The sequence below is a fragment of the Glycine soja genome, chromosome 10 (genome assembly GCF_004193775.1).
Source record: "Glycine soja cultivar W05 chromosome 10, ASM419377v2, whole genome shotgun sequence".
Taxonomy (NCBI): domain Eukaryota; kingdom Viridiplantae; phylum Streptophyta; class Magnoliopsida; order Fabales; family Fabaceae; genus Glycine; species Glycine soja.
Window position 1 is genome coordinate 10005824 of NC_041011.1, and position 16721 is coordinate 10022544.

Sequence of the window (16721 nt, forward strand, 5' to 3'; positions counted from 1 at the left end):
CATCCTAGTTCTGTTATTACAGATGGTGACCTTGTAATGAGAAATGCTATTAGATTGTGTTCCTTAGGGTGCATCATCGGTTGTGTGCTTGGCATTTATTGCATAATGCGTTGAGTCATGTAAAAAATAAAGCATTTTTTGCAAGCATTGAACACATGTATGTTAGGAGACCTTAAGATTCTTGAGTTTGATGATAAATGGAATGACATGATTGTAAGATTTGGTTTGGAAGATAATAACTGGGTGAGAAAATTGTATGAAAGAAAGCAAATGTGAACCATAACTTACATAAAGGGAAATATTTTTGTAGGAATACAAATCGCCTCACGATGCGAAGCCTTCCCCATCCATGTTGCCAAATGTGTTGATTTAAGGACAAATCTTACTGACTTTGTGTAATAGTTTCAAAGGTGTCTAACGTATATTCGACAAAGGAAGCTTGAGGTTGATTTGAATTCTAATTATGGAAAGTTTGGCCTGAAAATATCTTTGCATTGTCTAGAAAGATCTATAGCTGAACACTTGACAAAGGAATTGTTCCATTTATTCTAGCCTTATTTAAGCAATACAAGCTTGTTACGAGTTGTAGAATCTAAAGAAATGGCGATGTATAGAGTCTTCACTATTGTAAAATATTGATCAAGTGCAACATGAAAAGTGTCATTTTGTCCCTCATTGATGGAATTCAAGTGTTCTTGTCTAAGGATGGAGTCTGTGGGGTTGCCTTGTGACCATATTTTGAAAGTATTGTCGAATCTAGATATTATAGAATTGTCGTAGTGCTTGATTATGGCTAGGTGGACAAAACATGCTAAGAAAAGTATTCATGGTACGTATTCTGATGGATCTTCCTATTAGAATTCTCATTATATTGGAAGGTACGCAACGTTGGTCAAGTTATCCAGGCATGCAATTCACTATGCATATCGCCTTGATGATCATTATGAACATTTGGTGGATTTGCTAAGTGAGGCATTGAATCAGGTAAAGCAAGACAACAATGTGCAACATGGTAAACATGCAAATAAAACTAGTGGGGGAAGTCATCATTATGATGTGCAAGACCCTTCTGTCATAAGATCTAAAGGGCGTGGTCAGACTACTAACAAAGATAGTTACAAGCCTCAAAGGATGCAAATTTGTCACAATTGTGGATAAGAGGGACACAACAAACAATCTTGTGATAACAAAGCAAGAAGAAGCCAAAACATCGTTGTCGGAATTGGATCAAGATGTGATGAAGACACAAATTATAATGCAACTCTGGTAATGTCCTAAGTTTTAAATATGTCAATAATAACTATGTTATTGTTTTTTGTGCTATAATGTTTGACATGTGTTTATTGTGTTGTTAATGAGTAGTTCAAGCAATTTCCTGAGACCTTTGTCCCTTCAACAAGTTGCACAATGGGTTAATGATGGTTGTTATTCTTGAAGCCTAGGTATGCACAACATTGTCAATGGACAACAAACATTTTTAATTGCAAAGATTTCATTAATGTTTAGTGTACCTGATGCAAAAATTTCATTATTGACATGATAAATTGTTGTTTAACCCATTAGTGACATGATAAATTATTGTTTATGTATTGTTTAACTTATTAGTGGACACTCAACTCTTAACCGTTGGATTAGTATGGATGACCTTATTCTTTGCCTTCAGTATTATATATTTGAATGAATTCATTGTGTCTTCTAAAATTCATGCCGGGTGTTTCATTTTAATTTCACAAATGTGAATGGCGCCTTTATAGAACCATTGTGTGGCATTCATAATTAATTAGACAAGAAGGCTTGTAGCGTGTACTGATAATTAAAGGCCTAATTTTGTATGATTATATGAAAAAGGCCAAATTTCCTAATATAAATATCTAGTGCATCACATAACAATAATAATGCTACAAAGTAAAAGACAAGTCGACATACATTAATTTAAATATAGACAAAAAATCTCCAAGTGTTTTGGACCCTATAGGTGGCACTAACAACACCAATACATTAGCTTAAGGTGGATACAAAAAACTTGTACACACAAATTGCAAATTCATTATACCATTCAAACAAAGTCTGTGTACAAAATAAATTAGCTAGCCACACCCACACGACCCATAGGTTTCCACTATCTATTGCTTCTTGGTGAGTTGTTCATGCCAATTCTGGAAAGCCTTATTGAGGATCGTGTTCTTGTATTCATTATGGTCTCATTTACCATAGCCAGATCAAATTTCATCCTAGTCCATTAGTCATCGAGCTGTAAAGTGGGTTTTCAACATGATGTAAAGTAAATTATGCATTTGAAATGTAACAATTCAAATAGAACAAGTGAAGATAGGTATGTGTTAAAGACACTTACCACTCCAAAGAAACTATTGACAAAGAATTCCTCCATTTGCATCCATTCCAAAACCCACAATGCAGAGTTTTCACTTGTGTTTGCATTGACAAAAAAAATAAAGACATAAATTTTATTTATTATAAATAAAAAATTGTCTTTATATTTGTATGCACTATCTATAATAATTGGTCATTATTGAATAGTGAATTGTAGGGTCGGTTGCCCTTACCTTTGGCCACAATTAGGAATTCCCCTAGCTTCAACAATTTTCCATTTGTCAAATGGTGGTAAAGTCTCATTGAATGAGTTGTTGTCATAGATAATCTCCATAAGAGCTGATTGACTCAATGACTATTAATACAATGGTGTCAAATGAAATTGTAACTATTTGTAAAAGAAATAATGAAAATATGGTATTTCGATAATTTAACAAACCAAATTCCTAATGGTCTCCTTTCTTGGGATGATATTGTCGGCTCTTAGATGAGAGTCTAGATGGTAGTTTTTTTTATTCGCAAAACATACAACACAAAGATATCAATGCTCGAAACTTTCTTGTATTGGTATATATATATTTGTAAACCATCCATCAGGAGGTCATTTGCACCTATTTTGGTTCCAACTCTAAATAAAAATGAATTTCATAATTTATGAATATTCATGCTCGTATTTGTATCATATTCAAGTGCTCAAAAGGAGTCAACCAATCTAGGTCTAAAATTTCACCAATTCATAAAGGTTGTTTCCGGCTAGGATATCATCCTAAAAATTAACGAATTATCAATACTTGAGACATGTTATGTTGTTTTGAAACATTAATTATTAAAATGACTTCAATTGGCAAACAAGATTAAAATACTCACAACAAATGTTGGGGGTAGGCACCAAACCCTCCTTGATAGAGTATTTAGTTGTGTGTTCATAATCTTTAATAACATAATTAGGACAATCTAAACAGATGAAGGTAATCATTGTTATTGTCGAGCCCATTTCAATTTCAATATGGAGTAGAAGTTTTAAATTAATTGCAACCTCCGAGTGAACAATTTTCCTTGGAAGGAGGTTGTAAAAATCCTTCCTTGTTCCAATATTGTTTTCAATGACAAAGACCATTTTATCTCCACTGCAATGGAAGTTTACAATAAATTAACATAGACAATATCAATGTGTTAATTCGAAAAAATGTATTGTAATTTTTTGTAACCTTGGGTCCAATTTCTAGTTGAAGAGGTAAGCATACATTTGCAATTCATTTTGGTTAAGCATCATGTCAACAGTAGGCTTAAACATGCATGTTACTTGTTGTTTATTACAATGCCTTGAGTCGTTTTTGTTGGGCAACTAGTACTTGATTGTGTTATGTTGTTTGTTGCTTGTGACTCAATCTTAGGTTTTTTCATAGATCTAGACCTTGTTATTGGTGGAAAGGACAACTTCCTAAATGAAACAGAACTCTGGGAACAGATGTTACCTTCCTACATTGAAGGACACATTTTTTATTTGTGAAACAACCGTGATCTTAAAATAATGTTATTATATATGTTAATTTCCAACCTTTGACTAAAGCCCTATCTTGTAGTTACTGAAGAATAATCGTGATTCACTTTGGCTTTGTGTATTTATAGGACTCTCCTCCAAATTAGTAACAATTTCGTTGCTTAACATTTCTTTCGATTTACCAACTTCTTCCTAGAGAAAGTTACTTTTAAACATCGATTTTTTGTTTGGCTTGTTGACGTAAGGTTCATCCCCCTATATAAATGGTTTCAATAATGTTGATGTTAGGGATTTTTTGCTTGTTCTTGGTATGATAATCAGTTTTAGCATAGTAAAAGACACCATTGTTTGACATGTTACGACTCCAGGATTGTTCGTCTGGCCGGGTAGAATGACTTCCATTTTTTGGATTGTTCTGTGAAGACATTTCCTTGTTCAATTATATTGTTCCCTTTGTTATATAGGGGAGTACAACTTGTACAAGGGATGTATTTGATTCCTCTAGTCGGTAAATTCTATTACCAAGTGCCTACATACAACATGGAGCCATTAATGTATATACATGTTCATCAATATTTAGGTTTATATTTTGTATTGTAACACATAAAAAAAATGTCGATATTGCAAATTTGGTTGTATTGTATTATGATAGTTGACCTATATAGCCTCCATCAAATCTGGCAACGTGATGTCCTTGTTGGTGTCAACATTTTGTCCCACAGCGATGCCTTCAACTATTATTGGTGGCCTATTAGGCATCTCACACACTGTTCGTTCGCTTTCTTCTCTATTTGTTACTCCTGGAGCATCTCCCCTTAACCCTGTTGGAGCCTTATTCCTGGGAATTTTTTATTCATCATACTAACCATGAATAAAAATCTTAATAGTGGAAACATAGTAGGCTTGGAAAAATCTTACTCGTCAGATCTGATGGTTTTGCTCTGAGTTTCCATTGTTGACTGACGACTTCTACGTCGGTGTGACTATAGTCTCTCTCATAAAAATGTGTTTGATAAAATCAATCGCAAGTGATTCCATGTCCAAGCCAACACATGGCCGTCCCAACACATTTATAGTTGTAATTTCAATTTCCCATGTAATTTCTATACCTTGAAAGAATTCCTTTAAAATAAGTGGGAAGCATGCCAAAGTGACTAGGGTTTCATTGCTATGACAATATTCAATTTTCACACAAGGCATTTCCTATCTATCACATTAAATGCGATGTGGACACAATAGTTAACTTAGATTATAATTTTTAGGTTAATTATTTATTTTATTTACAATAATATTTACATTACTTATTTAAAACGTTGTTAATATTTACTTATTAAATAAATATAGGTAAAAAATATGTTAAAAGCCACAATTCTATTTTTACATTTATAAATGTAGAATTTTAATAATTAAACAATTTTAATGTTATCGAAAAACATAACTATTTAAAAGCAAAAATATAATATGATTGTGCTTATACTTGCTAATACAAACAATGTACCATTATTTGTTTTTATCAATAAAGGATATCAAATAATTATATATATACATGCACGTAAATAATGACACAAATTTTTTGATAATCACTTAGTTTTCGTCAATCAACCCTAATCACTAATCCATTATCGTAATTGTTTACTCTTTTCTCCAAAGATTTAAAAGGTGTGTCCAATATAAGCTAGATTCAAAACAAATATTTACAAAAAAATTTACAAGAACGAAAGAATGCTTCCATAAATAAATAGGTGTTGTCCTTATAAATAATATTTTCAATGTAGAAACTTAAAACTAACATATAAGATAAAAGTCAATTATTGTCCAATGATATATAAAACATATGTTTTTGTAAAAACCTAAAGTGCATAATGTGTTAACCTTGATTAAAACAAGTTTTCTTTTCTACCATTTATGACTTACAAGTATACTGAAGGTCACTACTTGCATAACCTTTGACTCTTCGTGAATCTAAAAACACTCAAGAATTGGTTTGTCACTAAGTCACTCGTAGCTTTCACAAACAAAAGTTTGATATAGAATAAGAAATTCTTTAAAACACTAAAAGCCTAAATTTACAATGAAGTTCTTAACTTTCACAAGTACTTTGTATATTACAATAGATCGATTCACTTAAGCTCAGTGTATTTATGGTCTAAAGCTTTTCTTTACTCTTTGTTTTTCATTCACGACTCTTGTTTTTTTGTACTTGTTCATTGTTGTTTTTCCCTTCTCTTGATGTTGTATTTGTAGGTAGATAGAAGCTTGTAATTGTGGTTAGTATTTTCGGATTGAATAATATGAATGTTGTGCAACTTCATCTTGTTTCTTGAAAAAACCAATTACTATGCGTTTTTGTCTGATAAAGATTTGGACTTTTGATATGTTTGTTTTCACGAAAACTATAAGATATGTCTGGGTCGTCCAATGATGGATTAGGTAGTGTCTAACAAAAATAACTTTCAAAAGTCAATGAGAAACACACACCTTTAATATTAAACATTAAAAATTAACCACAAATTAAAAATCAAAATTTTAACATAACAAATTAACGATACTTGCAAATTGTACTTAGACATGTTAAAGGGGTAGTCCACAACTTTGCAGATAAAACACTCTAGGTTTCCCAAAATCAATTTCTGACTTGTATAATTTTTTTTTCAAAAAAAAATGCACTTTAGAAATGAGTTCCCCAGCAACCGATTTGTAAAGCGATTTGTAAAGTGTGGTTTTGTTTATTTTTTTCCTAGTTCAGAAATTAGTTCCTTTTAAAGTAGATTTTTTCTTAATACTAAAACTCATTTCAGAAAATGAATTGATTCTTTTTTTGGTTTTTCTTTTGTTATTTCTTTATTTATTTTTTAAATTGTTTATTTTTTTCATTATCTATATGTTGATATAGAAAAAAAACTCTCATATGTTGTTAAATCATATTTTGTATATTTTTCACAATTTTTTCTTAACACTACATTGTTAGTTTATTACATTCGATAATTGAATTTACTTTTTTATTTTGACTAAATAACTCTAATTATGTTGACTAAATAATTTTTTTATTTGACTACATTGTATTATTCATACGTAAAAATAAGTGGAATTATTCATTATATATGAAATTTAATTAGTTTTCTTTTTGTTTGTTTATCTTGATCTTTGTATTACATTCAGGTTCGTTTAATTTTAATATCATAGATATATTTAGACACAAAAGATATAAAGAAATAAAAGTAAAAGTTAAAGCAAGATCATTCACCAACTTTCTTTGAGAAAAAAGTGCAAGCTTTATGAATTAAAAATGATAATTTCATTGTTATATTCATTCTATATAAAATAATGTAACTAAAGTTATAATATGCATATGGATAAAAAGAAAGGTTATAATATGCATATTATACTAACAAAATATTTGTATATAATTCATTAAATATAAAATAAAACACACACAATAATAGGTAAATTATTAGGAACACTTACCCACATTCTATTAAACACATCCCTTCGATATATTTTATTTAAATTTTTTACTATAATAGAATAAAGTTAATTTAAAAATCATTATGTTAAAAATAACAATATTTAATATTCAATTACTTTTCCATTTTTAAAATAAAAAACATTGGACAACAGTACAACCTGACATAGATTTCAATTCCTTTGTGTTTTCATTTTATTTAATTATTAAAATACATATTTGAAATTAAAAAAAATATATGCAACCAACAATTTAAATTGAACATGTTTTATTTATTTAATTTGTTTACGAGAAACAATTAGATCACTTAAATATATGCATTTTTTTTATAAATATATTTAACTAAATTATATTTATATTTAGTATTTAAATATATGCATTTTTTATTTATAATATTCTACATAAATTATATTTTTTTATAAATTAATATATATACAAATTACTAAAATAAATATTTAAAACAAAAAACAATTATTTTTTATTAAAAAATTGTAAGAAAAAATAGAAATAAATTTAAAAAAAACCAAAAAACTCTTTATATATATATATATATATATATATATATATATATATATGACAACCCATGCAACGTAGAGTGGTTTCCTATGAACAAATGTTGCACGGTAACACTAGAAGTTGGTTTCAATGACTATGTTTTGAAGATGTTATTCTCCTCATAATATATTGACTTCTTCTTTTTTGCATGTCGATCGGTCAAAAAGGTATATAATTACAGCAAATCCCTGTAATATTCAAATTGCACATGCGATTGTTAGAAAATGTTGTCATTTGTAATCATCTGGTGCACACACCAATGACCATGAATTCATGATATCATCATATGTTCCAACACAAGTTTGCAGTCGTTGAAAATGAACAAACTTTGCTTATGAATTCAAATATAGGTTTTCAAAAGTTCATACTAATATCTACTACAAAAAGTGTATGATTTTAATAATGTTCATACTTCGGGTTTATCAGATACATCACCACACATGATTATCTAAGGTATCTTTTGGAAAAACCTGTATATAATTTCAACACAAAAAAGTCAACAACTCATATCAATTACATAGGTGTCCCTAACATTGAGTAGGTATAGTCATGAAATACCTTAACCATGTTGTATAGCGTGATATTGAAATAACAATTTGGGTGTGGTAGGAATAGGCAAAAGACAATAGCCTACCTATTTATGATGATGGTGTGAATGACAGTAGTTGGTCCTGGAATGTTGCTTTTGGAATTGAACACAGATAGCCAGACAAAATATTTGAAATAAGAGTCATCAATGTGTAGACATTCCCACAGCTCCTTCTCCATTGAAAAAGGAACACCATCATGTTGCAATGAACCCAACTCAAAAAGTATGTTTGTTTACTCTGGTGGAGGATGAATTTAAAGATCAGAAGATGGAATAATGTTGCCTTTAGAAACTAGGAACAAACAAATCATAAAATGATAGTAGTGTACTCCATGTAAGGTCAGATAGGTCAGGCTTTGGGGAAATTGAATATGTTAATAAAGGTTCAATAAGTCACTTTATACCATTGACACAAGTATAAACACAAGATTAATTATCAACATAATAATTTTGTTTTCAGTGGCAAAGAGCATTCCATGTTTGGTGCATTATTTTCAAAATAATTCATTAAAATATACGTGAAACAAGCATTAAAAAATATCAATGACTGATATTTTTTTTTATTTTTTTATTAACAACAAAATTTATGCAATGCATATCAGTTGTTATAAATATAGGCCTGCATTATTGTCTTCTTGCCATTGCAATTCTTTGCACTCAAAACAGAGAACTATTGCAAGTAGTCCCTACTTCCATCTCACCACCAACATTCAACAATGGTTGTGTCACAACTGACTCAATCACTATTTGTTCAATACGACGACTCTATTAATTGCTCATGTCTTGTATTTGATTGTATCTTTGTTAGCAACTATGGTAGTGCAATTGAAGTGAAGAAAGATATCTCTCTTGAAGCCTTGAAGGACAATATTGCAGCTTAATGAACACCATATGAGGGATTCAAGGTTCGCGAGTTGTATTTTCACTGTCCTATTTTTCCATTAGGTGAGTTTGTTCATTATTAGCCACAGAAAATTGAGAACAACGATAACTTGAAGACTACATTTGCCATATCTATTGCTTATCTAAACCTACCAACTCTTTACTTAATGGCAAGTATGACTCGTGGATATTAATGGTGTCATTCATTTTAATTTGTGATGAAAGGCAACATAAAATAATATGGATGATAGTTATTAAGTTAGGTCTATCTACTTTGTTTGTGTATGCTTATTACTAGATAGAAAAAATGTAGTGAAGGGAGTGGTGGTTGTAGGAGGGGGAGGGGGGAGGGGTTAGTGTTGATGTCAAACCACCACCGTTTTGTTCTTGTTTTTATTAGTGAAATGTGTTGCCATAATTAATGTTTATTATTTTTTTTTTCTTTGGTGAACTATCAAATTGTTTGCTTAAATCATGACTATATTACAAAATAATTTATTACTAAACAATGTTCCAATTACCATATACAATTTTAACAATACAAAAATATACAATAAATATTTTGACATGAATAAATATTTTGACATATTTTGCAATTTCAATTTTATTCATGTTGTTTTCTTTAAATATTAATAAATATTATTATTTATAGTTTTTTTAAAACATATTTTTATGTTAAAAAATTCAATTTTTATTATGAGACTGCACCTTATTAAAACTCCAAATAAAAAAATGACAACATTTTCACATACTTCAAAATTCTCCTCGGGACTATTAGCTCTGCACCAAAATAGTTGTCTGGCTTTGTATTGTAATTTTTTCAATTAACAAGTGAGCTTACTAAAAAGACAACACACAACTTAGTAATTCGGTTGCGAACGTATTGATTGAACAACTTGCTATGACAACAATTCATTGCTTTCAAATTCAACAACAAAAGTGCACAGCCTCAACAAATACCTATTAATTGTTCTATGCCCCTCGAAAATCAAGAGGCCCTTTAAGGTCTATAAAAACCCTGAGACGATTTATTTTGTAACATCTTGCATCTTATATAGAATAGAATAGAGTAGACAACATAGACCCTAATGAATGACAAAACAAGATGTATCGTATAAAGCTTGCCCACTGATGTAAGCTCCATTGGAGCTTGTAGGCCTAGGATCTTCTTCATCAACGGATTCCTTTGCTTCTTGGAAGATGAATGACAGTGAAATGGAGAAGGAAGAGAGAGAGGAGATGTCACTTCAAGGAGAAGATGAGTCTAGAAGAAGCTCACCACCATAGGAGGCCATGGATAAGAGCTTGGAGGAAGAAGGAAATGAATGAAGGGAAAGGGAGAGAAGAGCACGAAATTTTGTGCTCCAAATGAGCTTTGAAATCTGAAGTTTAATATTCAAATGATCAAAGTTAAAAAAAATGCACACACATGACCTCTATTTATAGTCTAAGTGTCACACAAAATTGGAGGGAAATTTGAATTTCAATTCAAATTTCACTTGAATTTGAAATTGAATTTGTGGAGCCAAACTTTGGAGCCAAAATTTCACTAATTGTGATTAGTGAATTTTAGTTATGGTTCAACCCACTAATCCAATATTAATTCCAAGATTCTCCACTAAGTGTGTTTAGGTGTCATGAGGCATGTAAAGCATGAAGGACATGCACAAAGTGTGACTATATGATATGGCAATGAGGTGTAGTAAGCAAATACTCACCTCCCCCTCTAAAATTTAATTGGATTGGGCTTCTACCAATTCAATTAAATTTATTTCCCAACACACATCAAATATTCACTTAGTGCATGTGAAATTACAAAACTACCCCTAATACAAAAACTAGTCTAGGTGCCCTAAAATACAAAGGCTGAAAAATCCTATATTTCTAGGGTACCCTACCTACATTATGGAGCCCTAAATACAAGGCCCAAAAATAATGAAACCTTAATCTAATATTTACAAAGATAAGTGGGCTCGTACTTAGCCCATGGGCCCGAAATCTACCATAAGGCTTATAAGAACCCTAGGGCCTTCTCTTGCATCTCTGGCCCAATCTACTTGGATTTTTCTATCCAATGCCCTTGCGGGGTAGGATTGCATCACCCACACAACATGAAAAGGATTAAACAAGTGTACGGACAATGGTTGAAAGCTAATATACGCACTCCATGCTCTCAGAACGCATCACATCACATAATTTCCTTTTCTTCATAAATAAAAGGTCTAGCATGAGCCCGTGACTTGGCTCTAAATGACCATGTGCACCATTAGTAATTAACTATTATTAATATGGAATACCAACCATTACTTTTATCAAATGCATTAGTATATATTACAAAAAAATTCAAATTCAAGCAATTTTTTTGAGCATATTAAGAAACCAAAAAAATAAATAAAACACTATTCACCTAACAAAATTCATAATTTACTATACTCAACCTATTGTATCATTCACAAAATGAGATTACAAGGATGACATTACAGGTAACAAATTAATGTTATGTTTAATAAGGTCACAAAAACTATCTTAAATTACAACCCTATTTAAGCATATGGTCATTTTCATTATCAAGCAGTCTGTTAATAGTCCTTCATCCAAAAAACAATTCTTTCTAAAGATCGTAGCAGTACATCCTCAGTGGTAATTTCATGAACATTGTTTGAATACTGTTAAAATTTGTGCATTTCGTAAATGATATTCCATTTTTTTTTGTAAGATTTGCCACCCATGGAACCATAAATGCAGTTCAAGATTATGCTCCATTTCGACAGAATATGCATTGCATATTCAGTTGTGCCTTAGTCATTCACTCATATTGTCGCATACATATACATCCTTCATACTATTTACGTTATATTTTCTTCTAACAACAATCCCACAAAGATTTTACCATTTTCTACGATATGAATTGGAAGATATGGGTCCAGATGAAGGGGAAATCACATGCTCCATGGAAGCCATAAGTTAGTGTGGTCCACTAACGGATGATGTTTATGATATGAAAATCTTTTATGGTATTGAAGAAACGGTGTTGCTAAGTTTCCTTTATCTGTGCAACAATCATTAAGTTTGTCATCGAGCAAGACATTGATGGTTCAGATGATGAAGAAGATTATTTGTTTGAAGAATTATTATGGCAAACCACCATAACTGAAACAATGTTACAACTAACACAACCAATGGTGATGCCTTTTAATAACGATAATGTTTAATATATTATTACTTATTACATGTGATTTCACTTTTTTTTTTTACTAAAAAACTAAACTTATGTTCATCAACGATAGGTCATCCCACATCACATGATGCACTACATCTTCAATGAAAATCACCCAAGTGGCATTGTGGTCATGCTAGCTCTTGACACTCTAGAAATTTGGTCACTTCAGTGGTATGACATAAATCATAATATTTGTCAACTTGGCTTAGCATGACAACAATTTGTTGTTTTTTATCCGCTCTAGCTCAATGACAACATCATGTTTATGAAAATAAAACGATTGCGAATTTATCCGTGTCAAAGTTAATGGGATTTAGAATTCATAATCAGAGATGTCCATAGTCATATTTTAACATGTTATTTACTTTTTGGACTGCGGTACTTCTATTCTAGCCTTTACAATTTATATACAAAAATGGTGTATTGTAATGTTATTGTCATATTATATGGCTTTTAATTCAAATTGCAATAGCCCTTTTTCTTATGATGAACAAATTTTACTCTTTATCCACTAATTAAAAAAAAACAAAAACATATTAATAATGAAAAACCTTCATGCCAATGTAAATCAAAATTACACATATACTACAATTGTACACTTTCCTACCTTTAACTGCAACTTCTTATTAATTATCTTAAACAAATCCAACAATAAGGAAAACATGTTTCAATCATAAGTCCAAAAATTAAATTTGAAAAATATCTTCAATTTTGCATAATAACCAAAATTACATGTCCATTAAAAATGTATCCACTGTCCATTAAAAACATGCCCAATGTCCGATTTGTTGCACATGAGGACTATTGCAAAAGGCTGAACTAAATAGACCCATTTTCTTTTAAAGCATTCAAACAAAAATACATGTCACCATGACCATGTTCAAAATGAGGCTCATGTACAATTTCTTACACATTACAACCATTACTTCGACCTGAAATAAATAGGACCATTTTGTTTTAATGATTAACTACAACCTTTTTATCCGAAATTAAATTACATAAAAAAAGTTAAGTCAATAAAATCACTATATTTGCATAACCAATCAAAATTTGCCATGAATGCACTTCTATAAATTTACAGGAAATCACCCAACACTTGTTATGGTCATCAAATTGGTAACAAGATCCCAATGTCCAAATGCAATACATTTTCTTCACTTAACTTGACAATGGTAAAAGGTCCAAATGCAATAAACCAATCAAGCAGAAAATGTCGTACGTTTTGCTCTATTAAACTTTGTACTATTGCATCAATAATTGCATCTTCCTTAATTTTTGACAAAAATCAATGTTAATCGACTAGGTTAGAAAATGAAGCAGGCAAACCATTATTCACACACAATCTCTAAATTTTGGATCACTCAGAAGATGATATTACAAATGAAGCATATTCATGCAATGTTTTTTTTCATCACTACTAAACACAACCACATCATTCAACATCCAAGGTCAATAACAAAAAAAACTTAGCATTCTATTCATTCCTCTACACATATTCCATTTAATCTGCATTTATGAATTTTTCATACCAATAATATCAATATAGAAAACCAAAGCACAAAATAATAGAGGGTGACCCTACCTGCATTAGAGGATACCATAAAACACTAAAGTAGTGACATATCAAAAGTAAGGAAAAATCATGGTGTTGAGGATAGCATAAAACATTCTCAATTACAACATTATTCATGCATGACAAAAAATTTCAAGAAAATGACACATCTATTCTCAATCGAAAATAACTTTTAAAATACTAACAAATGTGAATTCAACATGCAACTTCATCGTTAACAAAACAATATGCATACATCTAGCATGTGAAATCCATTCAATTGCGGACGAACATAGGGCTGCAACCAATCATTATGAAAATCATTTGAAAACACTAATTGTGAATCGGGAAAGATGAGAGGTGTGCGTACATTAAGGAGAACCAACGAAGGCGATGGTACAAACAAAATAGAAGGTGCGAACAAGACAATATAGCAAAACTGGATATCAAACTTCTAGTCTCTAACTAGGATTCTTCTCCCATGCATCGTTCAAATTGGAGCTGCAAAAGTAGCTATCGTGATGGGGGGTTGAATTTTGAATATTAGGGCATAAATTAGATTGGGAAACCAAATTCTCAATTTGGGGCAATTACTTTTCAGGCAGCCACTACTATAACATTCTGGAGAACGAGTAAATACACATGTGCACACATGTCGTCCTAATAAGCTACACATGGTATTTATTCTAATATAAATATATCACCCAATGAACCCAAACTACAACATTGGATTAGGGACAACTAAATCAGATGACCTATCTAGGTTTTGCACCTACCAAACTGAGTTTTGCCTTTGCATGCTAGAACCCGTCCATGTTGGGAACATAGTGAGGTAATTGTTTGATGCTAATGGTTTATTTATTTAGTAAAAAAGGAACCTTTTAAAATGGTCCTAACGTGAAAAAAATTAAATGAAATAAAAAATAAAAAAATGTCTTAAGAGGAATTGAACTTATAACTCATTATTCATAGATAAGGCAATAAAATACTCATTTATTTTGGTTAACTATATTAACATTATTTTTTATGTATAATTAGTCAAAATTTAATAATTTTTTTAAATTATCAGAATTTATAAATTAAAAAATATTTAATATATAAACCTTTTTTTAATTTTACATAAATAATTAGAGTAAAAAAAATTTGTATATTAAAATTAATTTATAAAAACTATATAAATAATTTACATATTAATTTATTAAATTTAATTATAAACTGGTAAAATAAAAATAAAAATAAAATATGTATATTATTCAAAATAAAAACATATAAAATGATAGTAACTAAAATTAAAAAAAATTATATATATTAAATATTTTTTAATTTTAAAGAAAAAATAATAACTCTAGGCTAATGATACATAGAAAATAATGTTAATATATTTAACTAAATAAAATAAGTGTGTTAGTGGTTTATTGTCTTGTTTATGAATAAAGTATCATGAGTTTAATTCCTATTAAGATACTCTTTTATTTTTCACTTCATTTAATCTTTTTTTGCATAAGCGTCATGTCAAACTTTGAGACTATAGGAATATTTATATTATTATTTATTTGTGTAGATATGTTAATTTTATCAATTTTCATTCTAATCTCAATTTCATAATTTGTAATCAAACGGATAATTTTAATTACATAAACAACTTGTAATTCATTTTTGAATTTATTAGAAGATTACACATTAACAATTATGTTCAAGTTTTGAAAAAATGAAAGAGCATTAAATTATTGAGCTAAAATAATCAGAATGAGTTGTAATTGATGAGAAAAATAATATATATAATATGCATACAAACATTTTTGAAGAATCAGAATTTGTAAACTATTTCACACTCTATTAGGAGTGGGAATAGGTCATAGGGCCTATGGCCTAAATTACATAAAGGCCAAGTTTGATCAAGCTTTTTCAAAAATAAGCTACACTTTGACCTTTATTAAACTAGGCCAAGGCTTTTATAAAAGCCTACATGGATTAAAATGTTAGATTTTAGGCCATTTAAAAAGTTTTTAAGCTAAATAGACTGGCCTATTTGTGGTTGAGGAGGATATCAAGTGCGAAAGATAATTCTTTTTTGTGGAACATTAGAAGATTGTAAGGAAGGATGAGTCCTTTTTGCTATAAAAGTCAAGATATCAGTCTCTTAAGGAGTGTGACAAAAAATTCAGATATTTCCACACAATTGTTAAATGGAGAAGGATGAAGAATTCAATAAGTGGTTTATTGGTAAATGGTAAATGGGAGGAGGATCCAATACTGGTTAAAGAGAATTTGAAGTGTTTCTTTGAGAGGAGATTTCAATATGAGGGGGGATTAGACCAAGGTTAGGGGGGTTAAAGAGTCGTTCAAACATAAACCTATTGTGAAAAATGATATGCTTGTTGAAAAGTTTCAGGAGAGTGAGATTAGAGAAGTAGTAAGGAACTGTGATAGTAACAAAAGTCCGAGTCCATATAACTTTAAATTTAAGTTCTTTAAAAAGTTTTGACCAACACTAAAGGATGACGTGTTGAAGGTTTTTGCTGACTTTTATGAACATGGTGTAATCCCAAGGGGGTCAACCCCTCCTTCATTACACTTGTTCCAAAAGTTGATGGCTCATAGGAGCTTGATGAATTTAGACCAATTTCT